Genomic DNA, 25496 nt, shown 5'->3' on the forward strand with positions numbered 1-25496 from the left:
CATTTATCACATTGCCACAATTAACACACTCCCTGTTTTGACTTCTTCTCCCTTAATAGGTGCTGCTGGGAATTATATACAAATGAAAATTAAATATTCATGATTTTTCCATTGATGTTACCAATTATAAATATAAACTCCTTTTACCCATTTTTAATATCATTGTCATCAAACATATAATTCAAAATATATATTAAATTGTTTTTATTTATATAACTGGGGACTTACTTCTTCCTCCCAAAAAATAGCAAAATATATTGACTCACCCAGGTAATTTAAATGATGATTCAATAATTATAGGGTTATTAACTCAAGAAATACTAAATAAATTCAAGAAATCACTATTGCACAATATATAGTGAATTTACATTTGAGATACAATATAGTTATGGCAATACTGATATTGCATCTTTTCCTTGTGTTAAGAACCATGTTAAATATAATTATTTTTTTAATTTAAACACTTGCTGTCTTCAAAGAAAAAGCTTTCATTGCTCCTTTGAATTACTTTTAACTTTGAGAAAACTAGGTTTTATACAAAAATAATAATAACCACCAACTAGATTGGAATTAATTAAACTGGCACACAAGATTTCCAGAACTTGTGATGAGATAGCTACCTGGTATAGTATTGGGTTATTTTCTTTTCACTATGTAAGAACTAGCTTACACAAAATTTTAATACATCAACTGTAACTAATTGGTGGGGGGGCATCTATTATTGATCTGGAGAATATAGAATTGTAGGGATTTGCATAATGATATCAATTATTTGCATTATGGCATTGTAATTTTTCAAATGACAAAAAGTCACATCAGAAATTTGATCTGCTGCATTGAAGTCCATTGGACAAAATCTGATAAAGTTTTCACTGTGCATTGATATAAAGTGAATTACTTCCCAGGAAAGAACTTGTCCAGGTATCAAAATACCTTTTGAAGGTATCAAAATATGTGTGTGTGTGTGTGTGTGTGTGTGTGTGTGTGAGAGAGAGAGAGAGAGAGAGAGAGAGAGAGAGAGAGAGAGAGAGAGAGAGAGAGAGAGAGAGAGAGAGATTGTCTTTATCAGGATACTGGCATAAAGTTGACAGCTGATTTTCCTACAAAGCATTTTTTTGTATGTGAAGCAGACTGCTAAGTACAGTTCTTCTGTGGCTTGATATCATGGTGTCAGTGACACTACTTGCTTCGGGAACAAACGATCCACCATATTCAGTTCAAAAAGACATTTTTCCATAAAAAAGAATTAAAGAGGGAAGTGAGAGCACATTGTTTTCTCATGCTGTGTTCCTCCTATGAAGCATTTTGCTTCTAGAAGTTCAGTTGGTGTAATGTAATAGAGTTTTTCCACAAGATGCTTGAAGTTTAAATTATGGAGGATATGCTCTTAAGTCAAAGTTTGTGTGGTTTGGGGAAATGCAGTCTTCAAACTCCCATGTGTTTAAAGATTGGTACATAATGAAAAGAAATTAATTTTTCTAGATTAGGGAGGAAGGTTTCTAAATAGCATAAATGGTGAGTTGAGAAATTGTAAATTCTTCATCCTGTTTTTTGTGAGTATGCTGTCTACCATTAAATTGTGGGCTTCCCTAGATATCCTGGGTACAAATCATACAATCTCTTTCTAATATGTCATAAATGGACTGTGTGACTCATAATCTTGCTTCAGTAAATGATTGCTGTAGGAAGATATAAAGAAACTTATCTATAAAGTGTTTGGAAACATTAAAATAAATGCAATTCAATATTTTTTAAAGGATGATACTTAAACATTTTAGGGATTGATATTCATCTCAAAAACTGCTCTGTGATGAAATCTATTTTTCTAGACATTTGGCATTATAATTGCTTTACATCTTAGGTCTGTACTGTAGTTATATTTACCTGGTGTCAATAGCACCTTGTCAGGGGGGGAAAAAAAGATTTTATCTGACTTGCTAAAAAGAAATTAATTCTTGTCCTGACTACCATATTTGGATAAAGTCTATATGTCTAAAGTATCTAGATCAGGGGTGTCAAACACAAGGTGTCATGTTGTCTTCACTTGATGTATCACGACTTTTTCCCCCTTCACTAAATCTGGGATGACACAGGGCACAAGTTTGACAATCCTGACCTAGATTATTTGGAACAAGTCAAAGTGTATATATGCCTATATTATCAATGTGTATGCAACTAAAAAACTCATCAGCCCTGTAATAATGTTTTATGGGGGATTCTAGGATTTGAAATTTCATTACTTGTGTCTTGAACAGCCTGCTACTAGAAAATCTTTCTGGCTTGTAATACATAATGAGGCAATAATGTCATGTATTTGCAAAATGCCAAGATATTAGGCTGAAAGGAGATGTGGCACCTCATATTAGAGGTTTTATGTCCTGAAGCGGTGGATTCTAAGTTACTTCTGGAAAGGCTTTTTAGGATAGCAATGAGAATGATCTGAACTTCTTTAAGTCAGAATAAAAATTTAGATTTATCTAGTTCTGTGAAGGTGGATTGGCTTCCAGAAAATTTGCATCCTTCACAGGTGGTGAAGTTTTTTTCAAGACTATTTTTAGATCCATAAAACACCATAGTGGACCACACAGTATTCTCATAGAGGGTTTTCATGTTAGATAAAAGCTGAATTATACTGATCCATTACAGCCCTGATGCCAGCAGAAACACCCTGCAATCCTGCATCAATCAGCTGCAATTCACCAGGGTGGTCTGCAACTTTTGCCTATATGAAAGCTGCCTTGAAATTTAATCAGTTAAAAAATTAAAAAATAAAGCTGTTTTCAGTTGAAATAAACTTTCAGATTGAATGTTTAAAATATTTTTATTTCAGGGATTAATTAAACCATTTTAACAATTGAAAGGGCCTGAATTAACAGGTTTGAAATCTGAAGAAAGGCACCAAATTTTTCTCCTCAACTTCTGTGGCTTTTATGCATTTTTCAAAGTATTAAGAATGTGTTGCATTCAGCTTCAAAAATATACAAAAATTGATTAGAAATCTGTATTAAAATGGTTATTATTATATTATATCCTATATTTTTTTGTAATTCAAGATGATTTTATATATGTGGAACTCACTTTCCTAATCTCCCAAGCATCTGTTCTATGAACAAGTCTTACAATCACATCTCACCTATACCTAAATCAATAAATGACATGACGTTTGGGTTATATAATTGGTCATTTTGACTTCAGTTGTTGCCTTGTTTTCACCAGGACTACCTCTACTGATCAGAACATGGTTAGAATCTGAAAGAAGGTTAGCGTTATATCCATCTCTCTTTCCTGGAAAGGCTGTAACAAAGATAATGTATGATCCTTGTGGAGGTCCATTATAGAAATTATGAAAGTCCTTGTAGAATATATGATGGATTGTTTTGATTTCCCAGAACCACATAGCAAATCTGATCTGTCTTAACACTGGGTGTACCACTTTGTGCCTTCCCTTAAGACATTTGTTTTTCAGCCAGAAGAAAGTCAATGTGAGTAGATAATTTGTAGGTTCCCCTGAAGTTTTTTTTACTATCAGAGTTTGTTTGATAGATACCAACTTCAGTTTGATGTTTGATATCATTTAGCCTTTGGAGCATTGTCTTTTTAATCTGACTATTACCAGAAGATAGAAGAGAAACTGTGGACTATTGGTTACTCCACTGAGTAATATATACTTGCCATATAGTTTAAATTTGTTTAATTTATAAGGTCCTCTGAGTGCCAAATAAAAGCATCATCCTAATTTGAATGTTTTATAATGGATCAACACTGCTTCCCCCCACCTTTTTTTTGCTTTTTTTTGGGGGGGGGGGGTTACTTTGAAAAAGGCAGAAAGTAGCCATTCATGAGATCAATTTTGAAGGGTAAAGGTTGTGTATTTGCTCAACTTGACTTCTAATGACATTTTGTCTAATGTGTCACCTCATATTTTGCTTTCACAAAGCTGTTACAATGTTTCTGTTCTTTTGCTCACAAAGTATAGTTCTTCTTAAAATCAGATGCATACTGCATAATTATTGAGCAACTTGAAAACAATAACCACAATGACCTCCAATTTAATTCATATGTAGATGAAAAATTGCTACGAAAGCCTAACAGAGGCACATTTGATTTCAGAGCAGGAAACTTAGGCAGGCAAAAAAGGTCACATTTTTTCAGTATTGTTAGATATAACCACAATAATAGAAGCTCAGCAAAAACGTTATGCCATAATTCTGAAAAAAAAATGGCAGATTTAAGAAATTATTGACACAGGTAACAAGCAGTGAAATGGTTCATACATCATATTAGAATTCTTTATTGACCAAGTGTGATTGGACACACAAGGAATTTGTCTTGGTGCAAATGCTCTCAGTATACATAAAAGAAAAGATACATTTGTCAAGAGTCAAGAATCATAAGGTACAACACTTAATAATAGTCATAGGGTACAATAAGCAATCAAATCATACAAGGAAACAGTCAATATAAATCGTAAGAATCCAAGCGACAAAGTTACAGTCATATAGTCACAAGTGGGAAGGGATGGGTGATAAGGAAGGATGAGATTTATAGTAATAGTAGTGCAGACTTTGTAAATAGTTGGACAGTATTGAGGAAATTATTTGTTTAGCAGAGTGATGGCGTTTGAGAAAAAACTGTCCTTGTGTCTAGTTGTTCTGGTGTGCAGTGCTCTATAGCGTCGTTTTGAGAGTAGGAGTTGAAACAGTTTATGTCCGGGATGTGAAGGGTCTGTAAATATTTTCACAGCCCTCTTTTTGACTTTTTGCAGTATACAGGACTTTGATTGAAGGTTGGTTGGTAGTATTTTTTTTTTTCTGCAGTCTTAATTATCCTCTGAAGTCTGTGTCTGTCCTGTTGGGTTGCAGAACGAAACCAGACAGTTATAGAGGTGCAGATGACAGGCTCAATAATTCCTCTGTACCATCTTTTGAAAAATTATTGTTGAATCATCCTATTTGGCTAGAATTACAATGGACTAAGTTATAAACCACAATATTTGATTTCACACAATATGCTAAGCCAAAGTACATAATAGCTTAGCAGGATGTATGAACCAGGCCAATATTAAGGAATGTATTTAAAAGTACAAGAGATGGAAAGATGAGAGACATTTCAAAATATGAAAATGCCCAAATGAGAAGAATAAAAAGAAAGTAAAGAGATGAAAGCCAAAAGGTGGCACTGAGGAACATATTGTCAATACAATAATATGAAGACTAAAAATAAAATAAAATGCAGGATGCTCCTAAGGAACAGAAAACCTTCAGTAGTAAATGAAATTTTCCTTCAGAAAAATTTAATGTTATTTGTCCACACTTTGTTACTTAATTCTTTTCTTTTATGGAACATAAACATACTCAACTTCAGAGTCTCATTTAACTCTAGTTCTACTTAATTCTCCATTTTTTTCAAAGCTACACTCGTCAATCAGTTTACTTTCACCTACTCTTGGAAGCTTTATGAAAAATAGTCACATGAACATTCCTGAAGAACTTCACAAGCCATCCAGATGTTTATTTTGGCTATTCATATAGGAATAGCCTCAACATTTAGGCTGGGAGATCTTGTCTGAAAGCCTGCCATTTTAAGCACAAGCCTTGTGAGTGTCTACCATTGTACAAATGAAATATTAATAAATGATTAGACAAACATGGAAGAAACCACTGGAAAAGATTAAGATGAAAGGCAGAGCATCTGCTTGCTGATTTTTCCAATCACTAAGCTGTTAGAGAAAATATTGCTATAGATAGTATGAAATCAATTGAGCCTTTTTTCTTTGTTTTGTTAAGAATAAAATTGACATACAATTTAATACAGGGATCTCCAAACTTGGCAACTTTAAGACTTGTGGACTCCAACTCCCAGAATTCCTCATTCATATGAGGTTCCAAAGTTCCAAGTATGGACAGATCTACCTCTACAGACATGTAAGACTTCTGTTTTCCCAAAATTCTATGGGATTACAGAGTCATAAAAAGGGAGTTTTTAATGACACTGCTTATGAACTCAAATCTTACACTAAATCTTCAATGAATACCCGGTTTTCACTCCAGTGTTAGCAAAACACAATGGTGAAAATATTTCTTCAGTGGCTAGATTATTATTCAAGGTGAAACAATAAAATATCCTGTGCAAAATCTGAATCACACAGATAGTGAAAACAATGGTCAGAAGGGAGTCAGAGCATTTGGAACAGTTCAAAAGGGCTTCTAAAATGAATTTTGTGAGTCTGAATAGATTGGAACACACTTCATCATTATCTTTTTATACTCATTTTAAACTGCTTCATGGGATGTGTTGCAATAGCAGAGTCCCAAATTTGTTTACTGGTTACACCTTATTGTATTTTATTTTTAGTTATTTAATATTTAATGCTTCTTTCACTTAAGTAATGTTTGACTTTACTATTCTAATATAGCACAAATCCAATGTAAAATCATACTATGTATCTTACCTTTACTTTGAAACTAACCTTGTTAGCCACCCAGAGTCAGCTTGAAGAGAATTGGGTGACAAATAAATTAAACAAATAAACAAATAAATAAATAAAATATAGGTTTGAATATTTTACTAGGTTCTTGGTTAGCAAAAAATAAAGTCTTTCTCAGCATTTTATTCCTCGTATAGAACATAAATGGATATTTGCATAGTTTAAAATTATTGCAGCATGCACTATAATTATTTTTCATTTATAAAAATTAAATTCTAACTCTCCTGGGATTTCAGAAGTATAATCAAAAGTTGAGTTCCAGTTTTGTACCTTATACTGATTAAGAAGATTTTTTTCTTAAAAGTATTCCAGTTGATTGGGGAACATATTTTAATATATTCATTTAAGTAATTTATCATATTAAAACTGCATAAATAAGAAATTGCTAATTTTGGAAGAGTACAGCATTCTCTTCATTCTGTTCTTTATTGTTTCATAAAAGGAAATGTATCTTTTTAAGACAAGACATGCTAAAACATGCATTTATCATATAGAAATCTCAATATAGATTAATGAACAATCTTAAAAGTAATGCTTTTTATTTTTCAAGGCTACTATCATACACAAATATATGAAAATTTAATTGATTTATTAAACTGTTAAAAAGTGAATAATTGGCTATGGCTGATACCTTTGCATAATTATTTCATAGACTTTATAAAAGACTATATCATGATTTGCTTATAATAACAGATGCAAGCTACAGATGTATAGTTTTCCATACCAAATTAGTCAGTATGAAAATATGCAATGTCTTTTCCGTTATAGTAGTGTTAAAAAGTGTTCATACCAGCTCATTTCCATTGCTTTTTTAGTCTGATATTCTCACCAGTGTGGAATGACATGGACACATGATTAGGAGGATACAGCTAGTATCAGGATATTCTGACAGTGAATAGTGGGCTCTCCTGATGAAATATGACTGTTGACAAAAGCCTGACAATAGCAGTCCTTGAAATGAGAGCTAAACACATATGAAATATATGCCCAAAGAATATAAAATCCTGAATTATTAAAAGAGGCATCCATCAATCATAATTACGAATATATAGGGTTTTTATTCTGATTTATGTCAGATTGTACAGTTTCATCTATACATTTGAATCGGCTGAAGTCTCGTCTTCTACTCCACCTCCTCCTCCTCCTCCAGCTTCATAAAAATAAAAAATAAATCAATCAAAAAGTACATTTGAACATTTATCTCTCCTAAAGTATGTAATTCATATTTATTTTGGTACTTTTTAAGAGGAAAACTCTGATATCATATTTAGAAAATTGTTCCTCTCTATGTTCTGGTTTGCTTTAAAATCTGAAGTGAACAAAATCTTGAGTATTCCTGGATGGTCATGCAGTAGCAAGTTTACTATTCAGGAATTGTCATTGACTTCCTCTGTTCAGAACTTCTGACTGATTCATTACAGATTGTTTTCTGAACAGTCAAGAAACGGAAGAATCTCAGCATGCAAAAAGATTGGGAAGAGAAATCACTTCAGTATGTGAATCTGCAAAATATACATCATGTCATATTTAAACATCCTCTTTTAATGAAGTAAACACACACATACACAGCTATTTATACCACTTGTTTAGTCCATTTAGCAAAATATAATCTTTTCAGTTAAGACAACCCTTCAAGCTTCACATTATTTTAGCCAGTTATAGACATTTCACGCATAACATCTGGGTATTAACAGGAAGTGTAATCTTACGGTATGTTAAAATTTGTCACTGATTCATTGTAACTCTGCTTATTAATAGCAGAAAATGTATTGTGGTTAGGCCATAATATAGGTCAGTAGTCTATGGCCTAGAAGGGGTTTGGGATGCCATTTTGTTGGTATTAGTAGCCAAGATTGTTCAGGGTCATATGTTCAATTGAAAAAAGCAAATTTTGTTTAATGTACGTGTGATTGCCTGGGCAAAATTTCCATGCAGTTCTTAAAAGGTATTATTTAATCAGATTCCCAAATCACAAGGAGATCTGCTATTAAACAATAAATCAGATCAGTGACTTCAAAACATCTTTCAGCCTTTTAAAGTGCTTCACATGGAGCTGCTTTTGACAACATATTGAAACTCCACATCTTTACAAGGAATACATGAAGTAGGATAGAGAGTTGAACAAGATAGTCTGGGATGCATGACAAGGTAGTATCTTTTATCACTTCGTTAAACATTCTCCCAATCCAGTGTGCCAACAAGCCATGGCAGGATCCTCTTTACTTTTTAAAGAGGCGCAAGAGGAGTATTTCAAGGTTTTATTATACTGAAACTGTTGATGATAGGCAGTTGAACTTGCTTTAGGTTTCTTGAAAGATCTACCATTCCTGATTTTTGTCAAAATGTTATAACCTATGGATCATTTAAAACATTTTTAAAAAATCAGTTCTAGGAATCTGGAGGGATTTAAACTGAATTGGTTTCCTCTCAAATTTGGAATCACTCCCAAATCTCAAATATCCAAATTAATTAAGACTTAATGGATACAAGCTTAAAAGATAATACAGGTAGTCCTTGACTTATGAGCCCAATTGAGCCCAACATTTCTGTTGTCAAGTGAGTTTTGCCCCATTTTTACAACCTTTCTTGCTACAGTTGTTAAGTGAAACCACTGAAGTTATTAAGTTAGTAACACAATTGTTAAGTGAAACTGACTTTCTCCTTGACTTTACTAGTCAGAAAGTCGCAAAAGGTAATAATTTGACTCCAGGACACTGCAACTGTAATAAACGTGTCTGAAATCTGATCCTGTGACAATGGAGATGCTGCAACAGTTGCAAGTGTGAAAAACAGTCATAAATCACTTTTTTCAGTGCCGTTGTAAGTTTGAACAGTCACTAAATGAATGGTTGTAAGTCAAGGTCCACCTGCATTTAATTACTTTTTGCATATCTTACCAAATAGAACCCAGAAGAAGGCTCAAAAGTTAGGAAATGATTTGCATTGAAATAATTTATAAGATTATTATTATTATCATTACTCCCATAAATATAGAAGAAATAGTACCAAAGGCATAAATCATACAGGCAACTATATTGATTTATAAAATCTAGGGTTTGGACTATTTTCTGCTTTGTAGCCAAAAAATTTTTTTAATTTAACCTATTATCTAATATTGAACTATTCCTGGCACAAAAAAAAGGTTCTCTCCACACAATCTGTCACAATGATTGCTAAATATATACCCATGCTTTGCTATGAAATTATGTGATCAAGCTTAGTTTTTGGGAAGGAAAATAGGAGTGGGGGGAATTGTGCCTCTCCTTACCAGCATCCATCGGTATTCATCTGGCTAGTGTCCTGTCAATGTGTGAGAGAGTTGAGGGCTGTTTGGAAACTGAAAGATGGAAACTGAAACAGAAGGAGACCACAAAGAGCCTGGGCGTGTCTTAGCTCAACTGTTCTGTACTAAAGCTGGTTGCTGCTATGAAACTAAAACTGAAACTGATACTCCTCTCCTCTGCTTGTGTTTTGCATTTGGAACAGATTTCTTTTCAGGTGGGGAAGCAGAGTAGAATTCCTTAGCATCAGAGCATGTTAATAATAACATATGAAATAGTAATGCTCTGATTGTCATTTCGAAAAATCCTTTCTTAGTGAGGACCTAGAAGCCAAGAGGAACATACGTGCCAAATTTCAAGTTTGTAGGCTTTACGGTTCTGGACATTTTGTGATGATGCCTGAGTGATATTTTGCTTTTATATAGAGAGATATATGACTGCTTAAATATCATAAGTTGGTAGAAAAATGGGATACTAATTCTATAAATGAAATAATAGTGGGAATGGATATATCTTAAAGCAGAGGGTCTCTAATCTTGGCAACTTTAAGACTTGTGGACTTCAACTCTCAGAATTCCTCAGCCTGAGGAATTCCTGGCTGAGGAATTCTGGGAGTTGAAGTCCACAAGTCTTAAAAGTTGCTAAGGTTGGAGACTCCTGCCTTTCTGATCTGTGTTTGTTCCTTAAAACTTTAATAAGAAGATAGTAGAAACATTTCCCCCCACAATTCAAACTTTTCCCCAAGATGTTGTCAAAGTAGCTGAAGCTTTTGAGGCAGAGAAATGCTTTGAAGCATGGATTGTTTTACAATATGGCGGAGTATTTTGCTTTGGCTCACTTAATAATCTCTTATTTGTAATCACTTCTGAGTTTACTGTCATGTTTGTAGTTCATATTTTAAAATATTTCTGGTATTCTTTGATTAAGTGGTTCATAAATGCACGATATGTGTGCGTGTGTGCACGTACATGTATGAACATCTAAAGGTCTGAAAAGAAGAAAGTGATCTCACACATGAGATTTATTTTGTAGATACAGTAGGAAATTAAGCTTAAAAATAAACATGTCTTGGTCCAAATTAGATCCTAACTTCAGAATTTATATTCTGCTGAATTTATTCCATTAAACTGTAATTCAACAACAAGGAGGAATCATACCCCTAGGATAGTAGGCAGACAAGTGGATAGATACTTGGGGTATATACTTGAGGAATACTCAAGATTGTGATCCTGGGATTGAGAAAAAGTTGAACGTGCATCTTAATGCTGGTTCATTCACCATATTAAGGCATAAGAATGATATGATTTGTACGGATTTGTTCATTATAGCTAATAAATTCCATTTTAGGGGGAAGGTTTTTCCACATCTTGATAAATAAAATGCCCATTACCATGTAGATTACATATTCGTATTATATGTGAATAAAAAGTATTATATTATGATGATTAATCTTAATTATTTTTAAATTAAAACTTATTTATATAATATGTGGGGAGGAAAATGGCATCATGGTTAAAAAAATTGCTAGATGTAACAATAGTATTAAATCCAACTGTGATGCTTGTGGTCAGGAGACAAAAAAGACTTTGAAATACACATGCAGATGGCTCAAGTTGTAGACCCTTGACATTAGTTCAAAGTCATGCTTTACTATATTCATAAGCTTTCCTACATATTGTGAACCTAAGGGTGGCCTTGCATTTTTGCATATTGTATTAATTTGGAAGGCGTTCCTGGAAAAAGACTGGAATGTGCAGAATTCAATTTCCATGGCTGGAAATTTTTCTGGATCACTTACTTCTCATAAAGCTATGAATATCCTGTTTAGAATATTCATAGAAAGACTGGCGTAAGTATATTTTTAAAAAGTTGTATTTAAACATATGGATACCTTATCCATCTGCCCAGGACTGCAAACCTGTTGGGCCCTTTAGGCTGATTTGAGCATTATCCTTCTCCTCTGATCACTGCTCTCTATGGCCATTTTGGCTTCAGCTGCATGAAAGATGGGACAGATGTTCAGAAGCATCTATCCACATAATGCATAACTGATTATTTCCAAAGAACTTTCTATCGCTTACACAGGCTCCTTTCATAAACAGGTTAAACACTCTTTTGAAATCAGTTCTGTTTTTTGAAAGTAGCTTTTAAAACTCTTTTGAAAAGATTCTAGAACTCTGCTTAAAAATCAAGATTACTACTAGTTCTGTCCTGTCCATAACAATTGTAAAAGGATCACTATTTGTCAGGGTTTTGTTTTTGTTTTTTACCAATATTGCTTGAAGTCAGCGCAGCATCCTTTGTCCTTGTCAAGGACTGGAAGAAATCATATTAACACAATTGTAAGAAAAACTGTATGGGAAAGTCCTCCACTTAACGTTAGGTTGACACGCCTGTTGTAAGCATCCAATGCTGTATAGTTTACATTAATCTAAGAGAGAGCAATGTTGTTTTTAATTACATCTATCTACTTTGGCTCAAGTCTATAAAAGATAAGGGTCAGAAATTTCATAACCTCCCCTGAAATGGACATGGTTTCAGCAATAGCAATAGCACTTAGATTTATATACCACCCCAACATAGTGCAATACAGCAATTTCTGGATGCTTTACAACAGGCGTGTCCAACCTTGGTAACGTTAAGCCTGGAGGACTTCAACTCCCAGAATTCCCCAGCCAGCAAATTCTGGGAGTTGAAGTCCTCCAGGCTTAATGTTACCAAGGTTGGACACCCCTGCTTTACAATATCAGTATATTGCCCCCAACAATTTGGATTTTCATTTTACTGACCTTGGAAGGATGGAAGACTAAGTCAACCTTGAGCCTGTCAGGATCGAACTCCAGTCTATGAGCAGAATTAGCCCACAATACTGCATTCTAACCACTGAGCTACCAAGGATAAGGCTGATTTAGTCGATAAGGTTTGTTTAGATCTGCTTTAATAAACTCTGTGAATCCAGCCACTGAGATTTTGAAATAATCATTTATTGTGGTTTAGCTTTAGCTATAAATGCTAATCAGATTTTATTCAATAAAATAAAATATGGTTAAACAAGACACAAGTGAAGTGAAATAGTTTTTGTTCAAATTGCATGTTTAATCCCAAACAGTCTATTAGTATATATAAATCTGCCCGTCTTATTTAGCACTTCATCTTCTGGCTCACACTAGCCATAAATCCAGATTATTAAATTTTCTATATAAAATCATTGTCAAAATTCAAAAGTTTGGATTCTTAAATTCTGGGCAAAAGAAGAAAAATGGCTGCCTTTTGGTCTTTCTTTAAGTAGCAAATTCACTGAATGAATGAGATCAGTAAAACATTAAAGGCAGTGGTGGGATTCTATCAGTTCTGTGGATGGGGTTTGGTGGGCGTGGCAGGGGAAGGATACTGTAAAATCTCCAGTCAGAGGTGGTATTTGCCGGTTCTCTGAACTACTCAAAACTTCTGCTACCAGTTCTCTAGAACTGGTTAGAACCTGCTGAATACCCACCTCTGATTCACGGTCTATATTTTATACATACATTATTCCATATTATGAATTTAATGGTATAGTTATAACTTTCCTGATAATTTTTCCCTTTCTGATTCACTGGAATTTATTTTCTACAGTAATAAGTGTGCTTAGCATTGCTGTTTAAGATTCTTAATTGTTTATGCTGATGATACCATTTTAACAAGTGCCCTATTTTAAAGAAAACCAGTGCCTGGAAAAATGAACCTTACTAAAATTGTTGCATAATACTAATTCTTTCATTCAGGTTCAAATACAAATATAGTACTTCTATGATGTTAAAGTGATAGAAAGTGCAACAATGAATATCTGTAAAAAATAACTTATTTAAGTTTAATATTCGGGCCAAACTATTATTATTAGTAGATTTAAAATGTAAAATCCAGAACTGCCATCCAGAATTCAAATTTCAAAACAAAATAATAGGCCTTGGCCTAAATCATGGAAGAAATAAAAAATAAAGAAATAAGAGACGGTTTCATTAAAACTTTGTAGTGGCCTTGATTTATGTGATCATGTGACATAGCACTGTTATATTGTCATAATTGTTAGAGAATTAAATAGATTCATTATGACTGGTGAAGAAAGACTTTAATGATGAAGAAACAGGTTATGAACTGAAAAGAAAAACAAACATCAAATTAGCCAAATATCTTAATTACAACCCAAACAGATATTATTTGGACTGGATTACTGGAGGAACTGTCTCTCCCCAGTTGCTTCTATCCATCTGATTCAGTCAGGCAGCATGTTTTGGATCCCATCAATTAAGGAATGCCAGTTGACAGGAGCTAGAAGATATTCTGCCAATAGCACCCATTTTATGGGGCATTGTCCCGCCAGAAATTAGGATGGCCCCATCCCTGCTGGCTTTTCCTTAAAGGCTAAATCCTTCAAGATCAAGATCCATTTCCTTGTTAATCTAGTGATTGTGGTGATTGTGTACAGCTACTACATATTTTAATTTTTGTATTATTTTAACTGTGGGGGGTTTTGCCATCCAGAATTATTTTGTGAGATAAGCAGTCATACAAAATGAATAAATAAATCTCAGTTACAAACCAATATATTGCATTTAGTCCAAATATACCCGAACTATTGTATTCATTGTATTTTTGTTAATAATATGTACAGTACATATTTGTTAATAATACAGTATATAATAAACCAAGCAAGCAGCGAGATTTTAATCCTATAGCAGAAATAATTGACCACAGCTTCTGATGTTATAATGATTGCAACCAGGGGTGGGATTCTACCAGTTCGTACCTATTCGGTAGAACCGGTTGTTAACATTCTAAGCAGTTCGGAGAATCGGTTGTTAGAAGAAATTACTGGCCTAATCCTGTAAGGAAGGCAGGAAGGAAACATTCTGGTGTTGCTTACAGAAACTGCTTCTCCGTTAACCCTTATTACATTCTTGGCAGGACTAGACTTCCTGTCTCAGGAACTTCTCTGGAGTTTTTTTCCCCTCCTTTGCTGGTACTTTGCTTGTGTGGAGTGACCATTCAAAGTTACAATGGCACTGAAAAAAGTGACTTATGACCATTTTTCACACTTATGACTATTGCAGCATCCCCACAGTCATGAGAGACCAGGGGAAGAGTGCGTGCTTCGATGTGAGTGATATTGAGTTGGCCATGCCCAGCCAATAACATGACTACCAAGCCACGGCCATCAACTTAGCCACGGCCACCCCTGATTGCAACCCTGTATACCAGAAAAGTTTATGGCTAGGGAGGGTCGGAAGACGTTAAGATAATAGTCCCATGTGGATATGCCTGATGCATATGATCTGCTTAAGTCTCATAATTTTTAAGCTCTGCTTGAATGACAGTTTATGGTATAAATTGAGCTAACATTTTTAATAAGTAAATTGCCCTGAAATGAATGCAGCAAGTTAACTGTAGACATTTGGTTCCTATGTCTTTCAAATGGATCTAACAATTGTTTCTCATGATTATTTTGATTTGACCCACATAAAATATAGCCAAAAACTTTTCTAAAGTCATTTAAGAAATGTTAGATTACAATTTTCCTATCTTATATCATATAACATTGCTTATGAAGTATTGTACACTAGGACAAGGATGTCAAACTCCTGGCGCATGGGCTGGATGCGTCACATGCTGGCCACGCCCACATCTGGTTCAACGAAGGGGGGGAAAGTTCCGATACATCATGTGACGCCACTGTGATGACATGAGTGTGATACCCCTGCACTAAGATGTCACCAGATCTAGGAAGGCTAGTTGAAACTGTTCATTTTCTAAAAAATATTTAGGAATGTTTTTGTGTGCGAAAAATGTCATCATGCTTTTCCATCCAAAAACCACTTTAAAGAATTCTAGTAGAGGAGAAAATGCTCTAAATTAGGTTAATGTCTAACAGCAGTTCTATGATTATCAAAGAAACAATACTCTTTTTTCCACTCCTCTTTATTCTGTAGGTGGCCATTAACACAGTAGTTTGTTGTTTTAGTTAGTTTCATATGTGACACGTGGATTTCCACTGCAGACAAACAGCTAACTTATGTTAGTCTGTAAGCTACTGGCTATGAAACTAGTTTAATTTTCTGCTTTGATTACAGGAAAAAAACATGTTACAAACTTTTTACCCCAAACTTAGACTCTATCAAATAGCACCTAGTATTCAAAATTCACAGCACCTAGTATTTCAAAATTCATAAATAACATTCTGGATTGTAGAAAAATCACATATATCTATTTTATACGTCATTTTGCTTAGAATTGTACATTAAAGCAGGGGTCTCCAACCTTGGCCACTTTAAGACCTGTGGACTTCAACTCCCAGAATTCCTCAGCCAGCTTTGCTGGCTGAGGAATTCTGGGAGTTGAAGTCCACTGTGGGAATTATTATTTGTTCTTTGTGTATGTGCAAGGACAACGGGCCTTCTGGTAGTTTACTGCAACACGAAGCAAGGATCAAGGTCAAAATGTTGCCATTTCTTACCCAGAACTGTAGCAAACTTAGACTTTGCAGCTTTGTATGCTTATGCGAATAATCAGTGCATTTTGTGTGATGTAATGCGTTTGTGACAAGACACTAACAAAATTGTTACAAGGATTGCTTCTAATAAAAGAGGGTGTCAGAGTCTGCTTTGTGCTCTCATCCCGATCTTGCTTCAAGATGTCGTCTCAGTGTTTTCATTCATGAGAGACCACCACAAAGAGTCTGCTTTGGGCTCTCATCCCGATCTTGCTTCAAGACGTCGTCTCAGTGTTTTCATTCATGAGAGACCACCACAGTCCACAGGTCTTAAAGTGGCCAAGGTTGGAGACCCCTGCATTAAAGTACCTTACAAACCTATTAAAGCTACAGTCTTCCAGAAATACACACACACACACACACACACACGTGTGTGTGTGTGTGTGTGTGTGTGTGTGATATATATTATGTTATGTTATGTTATGTTATGTTATGTTATGTTATGTTATATAGAAATATTTATATATATAATATATAATTTATATATATAATTTATATATATATAATATAATCCAGAAATATTCACAAGAAGAGTTCTCCACTCCTCTACTCATTGTAGAATACCTTATGCCACCAGACTTGAAATTCTAGACCTAGAAAACCTAGAATTACGCCACCTTCGGTCCAATCTAAGTATAGTATATAAAATCATACACTGCAATGTCCTACCTGTCAATGAATACTTCAGCTTCAACCATAACAACACAAGAGCAAACAATAGATACGAACTCAAGGTTAATCACACCAAACTTGATTGCAGGAAATACGACTTCAGCAATAGAGTGGTCAATGTCTGGAATACTCTACCTGACTCTGTGGTTTCTTCCCCAAACCCCAAAAACTATTGACCTTACCCCTTTCCTAAGAGGTCTGTAGGGGGCTTGCATAAGCACACCAATGTGCTTACGTGTTTCTTTTATTTTTATTTTTTATTTTTCTTATATATATCCATGTATTCATAACTATGTTTTTACTTATACCTATTATCTTGTAAGCAATTGACGAAAATAAATAAATAAAATATTCATTACAAACAACTTTAAAATATACCATATATCAAAACTTTAGTTGTGCTTTCTGCAGGGGTGGGCTGTTACCAGTTCACACCAGTTCAGGCAAACCAGTTGTTAATTTTATGGCCAGTTCAACGAACCAGCAAATCTCACCCCTGGCTGGCCCCGTCCACCCCTTCCCTCTCCTCCCAGGAGTCCCCGCACGGCCCATTTTGGATCACAGGTAAGTGCAGGGCCCATGCAGAGGCTGGAGGAGGGTGAAAACCGGGCCTCCTGGAAGTTCCAGAACCCTTTTCCAGCCTCCAGAGAGCCTCCGGAGCCCAGGGAGGCCATTTTCACTCACCCAGAGGCTCAAGGAAAGCCTTTCTCCATCTCTATTCCATAATATGTATGGTTCTTTGTTTCCTATTTTTTTCTATGGCAGAAATATAATACAGCAGTCTAAAGGATTCATAGGCTATTGGGACAATCAAATTGACAACTTCATTTATTTTATTTATTTATTTGATTTGTCAATCGCTTGCAAGATAATAGGTATAAACATGAGTAACAATACAGGAAATAGGTATGAATAAATGGGGACAATAGGGCAGAGGTGGTGGTAAGCATGATTGTGCACTTATGCACACCCCTTATAGACTTCTTAGGAATGGGGTGAGGTTAATAGTGGATAGTTTAAGGTCAAAGAATAGTTTAAGGTTAAACTTCACAATTTCCTGCTGAATCAGATTTTGTCTAGCTTGCAATTTAAATTTAATAAATAATTTTTTGGCTTAATTTTTCTAGTAATCTTGCTAACAATCCACTGTTAGAGTCCCTTTTCTAGGTAACACAGACAAAATGGGTATCTTTAGAATAGAATTAGAATATACATTCTAATACATTCTAATTTTGAGCACTTTGTGTTCTAAGAATTTGGGGCATATTCAGACAAGGAAAATGAAATAAAATATTATCATCTTGCAAATTTTTAAGTTACCTCTTCTCTCCACCTTACCCAGGGCATTACAACCCTGGATAAACTTATTGGATTGGCAAAATTCAATTTCCCATTTCTCAAAACTTTTTGTCTTTTATTTTAATAAAAACAAATTTTAAAACACTGAAAAACAGATGTTACAAATGAAAACCACAGAGGTACAACTATATGTTTTGCCTCTTATCTTAGCATTCTTTTTCATGAACATTGGGCATCTGAAGGCCATGAGCAAGCTAACACTTCTAAATCATAGTGGACATAGCTCCTTATTAACTATGGTTCCTTCTCCATTCTGGTCCAAGAACGTTTTGTTCTGTTATTACTTTTCCATATTTATGTCATGATCCATCCATTAGAGAGACAAGGAGGAATAGTGAATAATGCTTTGGAACTGTGCAGTCCAGATTCAAGTCTCCTATTAAGCATGAAGTTTTATGCATGGCTTGAAGCAATCAGTCTCCCCTTCACTTTATAAACCACATAGTGTTGGGATACCTTTTGAAGTGGAGCACTGAACATAATACTGATAAATTGGCCTGTTAAAACCAGTCTACCACGCTTGGTTGTTTCTTAATTCTAGAATATTGTTGTTACAAACTTCCTTATTTTATGGGCCAAAGTTGGTGCTTATTTGAGAGACTCTGATTTGAGAATGAGAAGTCCAAAAGCACCAGAGTCTGTTCGAGATAGCTAAAGGCATCCTTTATTACAAGGATCAGGAGAGGTGGTAGAGGATAAACTGTAGTTGCTGCAGGGAAAAGCCACAATCCATTTTTGCACTTATTTTAAATCTTAAACCCTAAATTTGGAATGCTGTTTGAGTCAGGCATGCACTCTTAAAGTAAACCTCCACTACAGGCATTGTGATATTCAGATGCTGGGTGCACACCTCATGCAGATCCATCACATAGTTTGTTAGATTAGATGACTGCATGACACATGAACCCAACCGTTGTAGGCTGTATAGCATAGAATGATGTGTGAGTCAGACCACTGTTAGGAAAAACATGGTTCAATGTGATGTGTCAAACCTCTCAATAACGGCTACTAAAAATAACAAAGTGAAATTCAGAGCTGAATTCATATTTGAATTCTTTCCTATCTCAACCCAAGACAAATTCTTGTCACTATCAACCAGCCTGATAATTTCTTAATTCTCATACTGTATTCCGTAGTGCTCTGTATATATCAACAGTGGAATGGCAAGATATATTAGCAAATAATATAACAAGATTGTGGTGAAAACTTAACAATTCAAATCCTACCTAAGGATTTAAGAATGCAAAGGTGGCATCTAAGAATATAGGCATCTTCAAACAAGGTGGGGTGGTTTTTTTTGTAAATATGGGTGTTCAGCTCTGATAAATTCAATATTTCCAGGGTACACAAGCCCCAGAATCATATGATCACTGTGTCTCATTGGAAAATTATTATGAATATGATACTATTCTGTTCTATTCTATTCTAATCTATTCTTAATAACAGAACAGAACAAAACAAAACAGAATAGAATAGAATATTTTATTGGTCAAGTGTGATTAAACACACAAGGAATTCGTCTCTGGTGCGGAAGCTTTCTGTGAATAAATTACATAAGATATCATACAAGATTTTCCTCTAGATTTACTTCTAGAGAAGTCAGCATATGATTACAGCCTACTGTATAACAATTTTTCCCATTCTGGTATCCCTTAGATATGTTGGCATACTAAGACCCAGAATTCCCACCATACTGAGGAAGGTTGTCCTCTAATACTAATCATCCTTCCTTTCATTTTTAATTGACCAAATTATTCAAACTCTCAGCATATCTTTTCCTTGCAGTCACACTACTCAATAGCTGAACCAGCTGAACTAGCCAGGTGTTGGCCTCTCCTGGCCTCGTTCCTGTACAGCATGCTTTCCCTCACTTAATGACTTTGGAGTTCTTGGCAATGTTTATGTGTTGCACACTGCAGCCTACAGCAGTGCATTTATTTACACCTTTCAGACAACTCATATAACAGATCCCTAAAGCCCGGTCGCTTTCCATTTTTCTTGTCAGATGCCAGGGAAAACTGACGATCCTGCGTCATTGTGTATTTATAGCATCATAAATAATGCACTGAAGTGAAGTGTTTTAAGTGTAGCGACACAACTCAGCGACTGTTCAGCAATGTAGTACTTTAAACAAAGTTGTGAAAATAAATATCACATCATATCCAGTTATTTTTTCATATTCCAAGGATAATATTCCTTGCACACCACACACCAGCATTTTTTTATTTCTGCATAATCTTTTTTTTTAATTTCCAATGTACCTCAAAGTGAAATGAAGTTCAAAGTCAAAGAGAGGCAGCTTTAATGAAAGCAAGCATGAATGCAAACTCTGTAAGATCATGTGCCTGTACGTTGCTTAAAGATTTAAAGGTTTTATGTTTAGTTCAATGGATTTATGTCATAAAGCAATTCTTTAACAACAAATTTAGGAATAATTTTTCACTTAATAGATTTAAATTTTCTCTTTTATGTTACATTGTCTTTTCCTTTTCTAAAAAAAGTATTTGAAGAATAAACTATTTGCATTCATTCTAGTTTTTATTAAAATTGACTCTCTTGAGTTTGAGCTGTGGTGGTGCAGTGGTTAGAATGCAATATTGCAGGCTAATTCTCATCCACACTGTGACGAGAGGCCACGATGGGTATGATTCCTCCCTCTGATGTCATAGAGCTGAGTCTGCCACTATATAAAAAGCCAGCCCCTAGCTGGCTCCCCAGCTTTTGACTCAGCTTTGTGTCTAGGAGCTATTGCCTCTGGAAGAAGTATAAAAGAGTTTAAAGCGTTTAGAGCATTTTACAGCAAATAAATCTTCAGAAGCACAAAAACAGCTTCTACACCCCTCCCAGAGATCCAGTTGAGCTGTGCTACAAGGAGAGTGGGGATCTGCTCTCCTGTAGCGTCAAGGCCTTGATGCTGCCTGTCGGAGAAGCTGTGGCTACAGGGAGCATTCGGCTGAGCCTCCCATGCAGTTCTCAGCTGCTATGGACGGCAGCTTCACAGCCAATTTTGGCCTGCTCCACAGCTGATTTTTAGAGCTCCACTTCACCGCTTCGTAGCTGTTTCTCTGTTTGCCTGTTTGATCACTCGGGGCCTGGTAAGAACCTAGGGAGTGAGGAGGTGACCAGGCCATCCGAGGGACAGTGCACATGGTGGGTGGCCATTTTTGAAGCCAGGTGGCCATTTTGTTTTGTGGAGCGGCCATTACCAGGGCCTCACAGCTTTCACTGCTCACCTGGCCCACACAACAAGCAGCACTCTCGCAGGGGAAGCTCCCAGAACCTCTTGTGTCTGTCCTGTTAGCAAAATGGAGAGTGGAATGGCCCAGTCAGACCTCACTGGCCTGGAAGAAGCTCAAGGTTCTTAAGCCCCAATGAGGAAGAGAAGAAGACAAAGAGGCCATTCAGCAAAAAGAGGGGCTGCAGCAAAGATCAGGGTCAAGAGAACAAGGAAGGATGGAGACTCCACTCTGATTGGTTGACTCTGGACTGACTCAACCAGTCGGCCTGGGTGTTGTCGACCCCCGAAATGTGGTCTGCCCTGATGGAAAGAAGATGAGTCTCTATCCATTGCCCCAGGCATTCTGCTTCCCTCATCAATGCCCTAGACCTGGTCTCCCCTGCCTGTTGACATGTGCCTTTGTGGCCCCATTGTCGGTCATGACCAGTACGTAACAACCTGCCACGCTCTTCCAGGAATTCTTCAGAAATGCATGTGCATGCAAAACGTAGTCACCAAACCGCTAGTAACACCGGTTGAATCCCACCTCTGGATCTGGTTTCTCATCTGTTTCAGCAAACTGTTTTTCCAAAGCAGCATGCCTTCTCTTCTCAGCCCTAAGCTCGAATTCAGAAGTCTTTTGGGGGGCCATTACTTCGGTCAGGAGCGTGTCGGAGCTAGCGGCACACTCAGTTAGACAGGACCTGTGTATTTTCCATGAGAACAGGGTGGTTCTAAGGCTAGACCCTACATTCGTCCCTAAAGTGAATTCTTGAATTTCATCGGGTGCAAGACATTGTGTTGCCAGATTTCTGCCCCAAGCCACTCCATGCCTTGGAGCACAAGTGGCATACGTTGCATGTAAGGTGAGCTCTCCGTATCTACATCAAACGTACTGCAACCTTTAGGAAATCCAAAGCTATGTTTGTCTCTTTCCAACCTTCATCCTTGGGGAGCAAGGCTTCCTCACCTACCATTGGTAGATGGATTAGAACTTGTATTTCCAAGGCCTACCAGACTTTATCTCTGCTGGTACCCAAGAACGTTATGGCCCATTCCACTAGAAGTGTGGCTACTTCTGCTGGCTGGAACACCCAGGCGTCACTTGAGAAATCTGCAGGGCGGCTACCTGGGTGTCTCCTTCATCGTTTATATGGCACTATCGCCTGGATTCCTTTGCCTCCGCTGAGCTGGCGTTTGGACGAAGGGTACTACAGAAGGTTGTCCCACAGTCAGAGTGTGTGGACCAGACGATGACTCTCCCATGGACATGCAGGCTGTCCCATCCTGGACTCTCATCGCAGCATAGATGAGAATGGGCATTGGTATAATTACCTGAGAATGCCTTTTCTATCTATGCTGCAAGAGAGTCCAGCCCCACCCTTCGGTGTCTGGTCCTGGTGGGGAAGGGATAAATTAATTGTTGTGATTTATCTTCCAGAGGCACCTTACGTCTGTCACGCATCTTCACCTAAAAGCTGGGGAGCCAGCTAGGGGCTGGCTTTTTATATAGTGGCAGACTCAGCTCTATGACATCAGAGGGAGGAGTCATACCCATCCTGGGCTCTCTTGCAGAGTAGATAGAGTGTTCTCAGGTAATTATACCAACGCTCATTCTGCTGATTGCCAGCAGTTCGATTCTCATCAGCTCAAGGTTGACTCAGCCTTCCATCCTTCCAAGGTAAAAATGAGGACCAAGATTTTGGGGGGCAATATGCTGACTCTGTAAACCATTTAGAGAGGGCCGTAAAGTGCTATTGCTATACTACAGTAGTACCACTCCAATCTAAAAGATTTCTGGAAGACTATATGATACAGACAGCTGCTTCACTTTTAAGCCTGAAATCTAAAATTTTCAGGCAGATCATTTATGGTATTCAGATACTTATCCTTGTATTCGTATATCCCAACGTATTACTTTCATCTATACAAATGTATTTGTAGCTGTATTTGTATACATTCTTAAACTTGGAAGGGAGAGTGGGGTCTTTTTTATTAGAGTTCTGCAAAGTATTTAGAAGTGCTGCTCATCGAAGTGTGAGAATGTAAACCATGTACTTCTCCTGGACTTGTTAAAGTCACTGCCTCTCTTATAAAGCTCATGCAACAGCTTCAGAGGATCCTTCCAGTTGTCTCCCAAAAGTTGTGTATGCACAGCCACTTTCTTTCTGCTAGGAGCAGCTTCGGGGAACCAGTCCAAAGCTTTACAAGGCAGCTTTAACAATTAGAAGAGACTTCCTCCATTTATGCTTTTTTGATTGTTCTGTATTTATCTATTTAGTGTTTTTTTTCACCCACCATACTGAGAAATTAACACTATATTATATTCTGTGGATGAGTTTCATTCAGAGCTTACTAGTGAGGTATTTCTAATTCTCTACAATTCTAACTCCCCCCCCCCCCTTTGCATCTGCTCCAAGATGCAGATTCAAAAAGGGAAATTTCTTCTGAAATTCTGGGATCAGTGCTGGAATTTGCATTATAATGGACCTGCTTTGTGATTCTTTTCCCCCTGAACATTGGATACACAGCTCCTTTGACATGAAGGAATTAAACTATTAAATCAACAATGGGTATGTAGCATAATGCATTAAATTTTTAAAAAAATAAACATTGAAAATAGAGAATGTAGGATACAATTAAGAATATGTGAAGCAATTGTTCCTGAACTCAGTATGTGTGTCTTCCCTGTGCTGGTAGCAATTCCTCTAGCATATCAGAATGTTTTTCACCTTAGCCTGATATAACAGTAATGGTAACCATTCTTTTTCAAAGAACTACTTTACTTATGACTTAAAAGCCTTTAATAATGAAAAAAACTATGAAAACTTACTGAGGCAAATTTTTACCTTACCTCAGCTATAAGGTAAAAACACAGCTGAACAGTGTAGTTTTTGGAAGAAAAATAGGAAAGGCCAGAACCACAAACTCTAACTTATCTTTTATGGATTTCAGAAATCCATAAAAACTACAAACTCCTCTGTTTTTAAAATGTATCAAACCATGATCAACTTTGTGAAATGAAAATAAATTTATGTTTCCAAGAGTTCAGCTTTTCCAGTAGTAGTCTTGAGTATTTGGATACCCAGCTAACAAAGCAAAGATTGATTCAGCACCTGTTTTTTTAAAATGGATTCTGAAATTAAACTTTCGTGTCTGAACACATGTAAATAAAATTAAGTTTTATATGAAATAAATAGTACCTTAGAAATAAACAAGTTCAGTTGGATAGATGTCTAATATGAAGAAGCTTTGAAATAAAAGTAGAATGTGCATGTGATAGGTTCATTTAAGGTATGTAACAAGAAAAATAATAGATGAAATTACAAAGATCATCAAATTATGAAAATCAGGTTGAGTTGGAAAATACCAAAGCATAAATCTGCTCTACATCTGTCAGGTGTCAGGGATACAACTGATCTGTCCCTTACACAGAGAAATGTGTAGAACTGAAGTACAATATAGTTATCATTTTACTCTCTTCCCAATATTTCAGTGAATGTGGATATTTGCTGCTCAATTGCAAAATGGTGGAGCAACAATGTATAACATTGCAATTTTTAGGACTTTGTAAACTAATGCTAAAATATTTATAATAACTAATACTTGATTAACCATTTTTACAAAGGCAAAATCTATACCTTTTGATAAATAAACAACCTTTGCCTGAATATTAAGAAAAAGTAATTAGATATTGTTTAAGTCTTGCATTATTTAAGTCTTTAAGTCTTAAGCAAAGGTTAAACTAAAAGATCAATTAGCTTACTTTACTGATTTTTATGTTATTATCTCATTTTTCTTTTAAGTATCTTAAATCCATGGGATATATTGATAAAGAAAATGTGTTTTTAAAAACTGGACTTGTTTCACAGCATCACTAGAGAAGATATCTCTCTGCATTTTCATTCAGAAGCAACTGACTAGTCTTTTCGTTTGAAATTATAAAATAGAAACAGT

At 35.9% G+C, this 25496-nt stretch overlaps 1 long non-coding RNA gene across 1 annotated transcript in view; it reads right to left on the reverse strand.

The window, feature by feature from the left end:
- Positions 1 to 4081: 4081 nt before the first annotated feature.
- The window catches only part of LOC148130686 (uncharacterized), a 35130-nt gene continuing 13715 nt past the window's right edge, over positions 4082 to 25496 (reverse strand). Inside the window, exon 3 of the long non-coding RNA XR_015749216.1 lies at positions 4082 to 4848. This is a non-coding gene — a long non-coding RNA (uncharacterized LOC148130686). The remainder of the gene's footprint in view (positions 4849 to 25496) is intronic.

The sequence above is a fragment of the Notechis scutatus genome, chromosome 4 (genome assembly GCF_049901735.1).
Source record: "Notechis scutatus isolate UNSWTSFEM ecotype Mainland chromosome 4, rNotScu1.2, whole genome shotgun sequence".
Lineage (NCBI taxonomy): Eukaryota > Metazoa > Chordata > Lepidosauria > Squamata > Elapidae > Notechis > Notechis scutatus.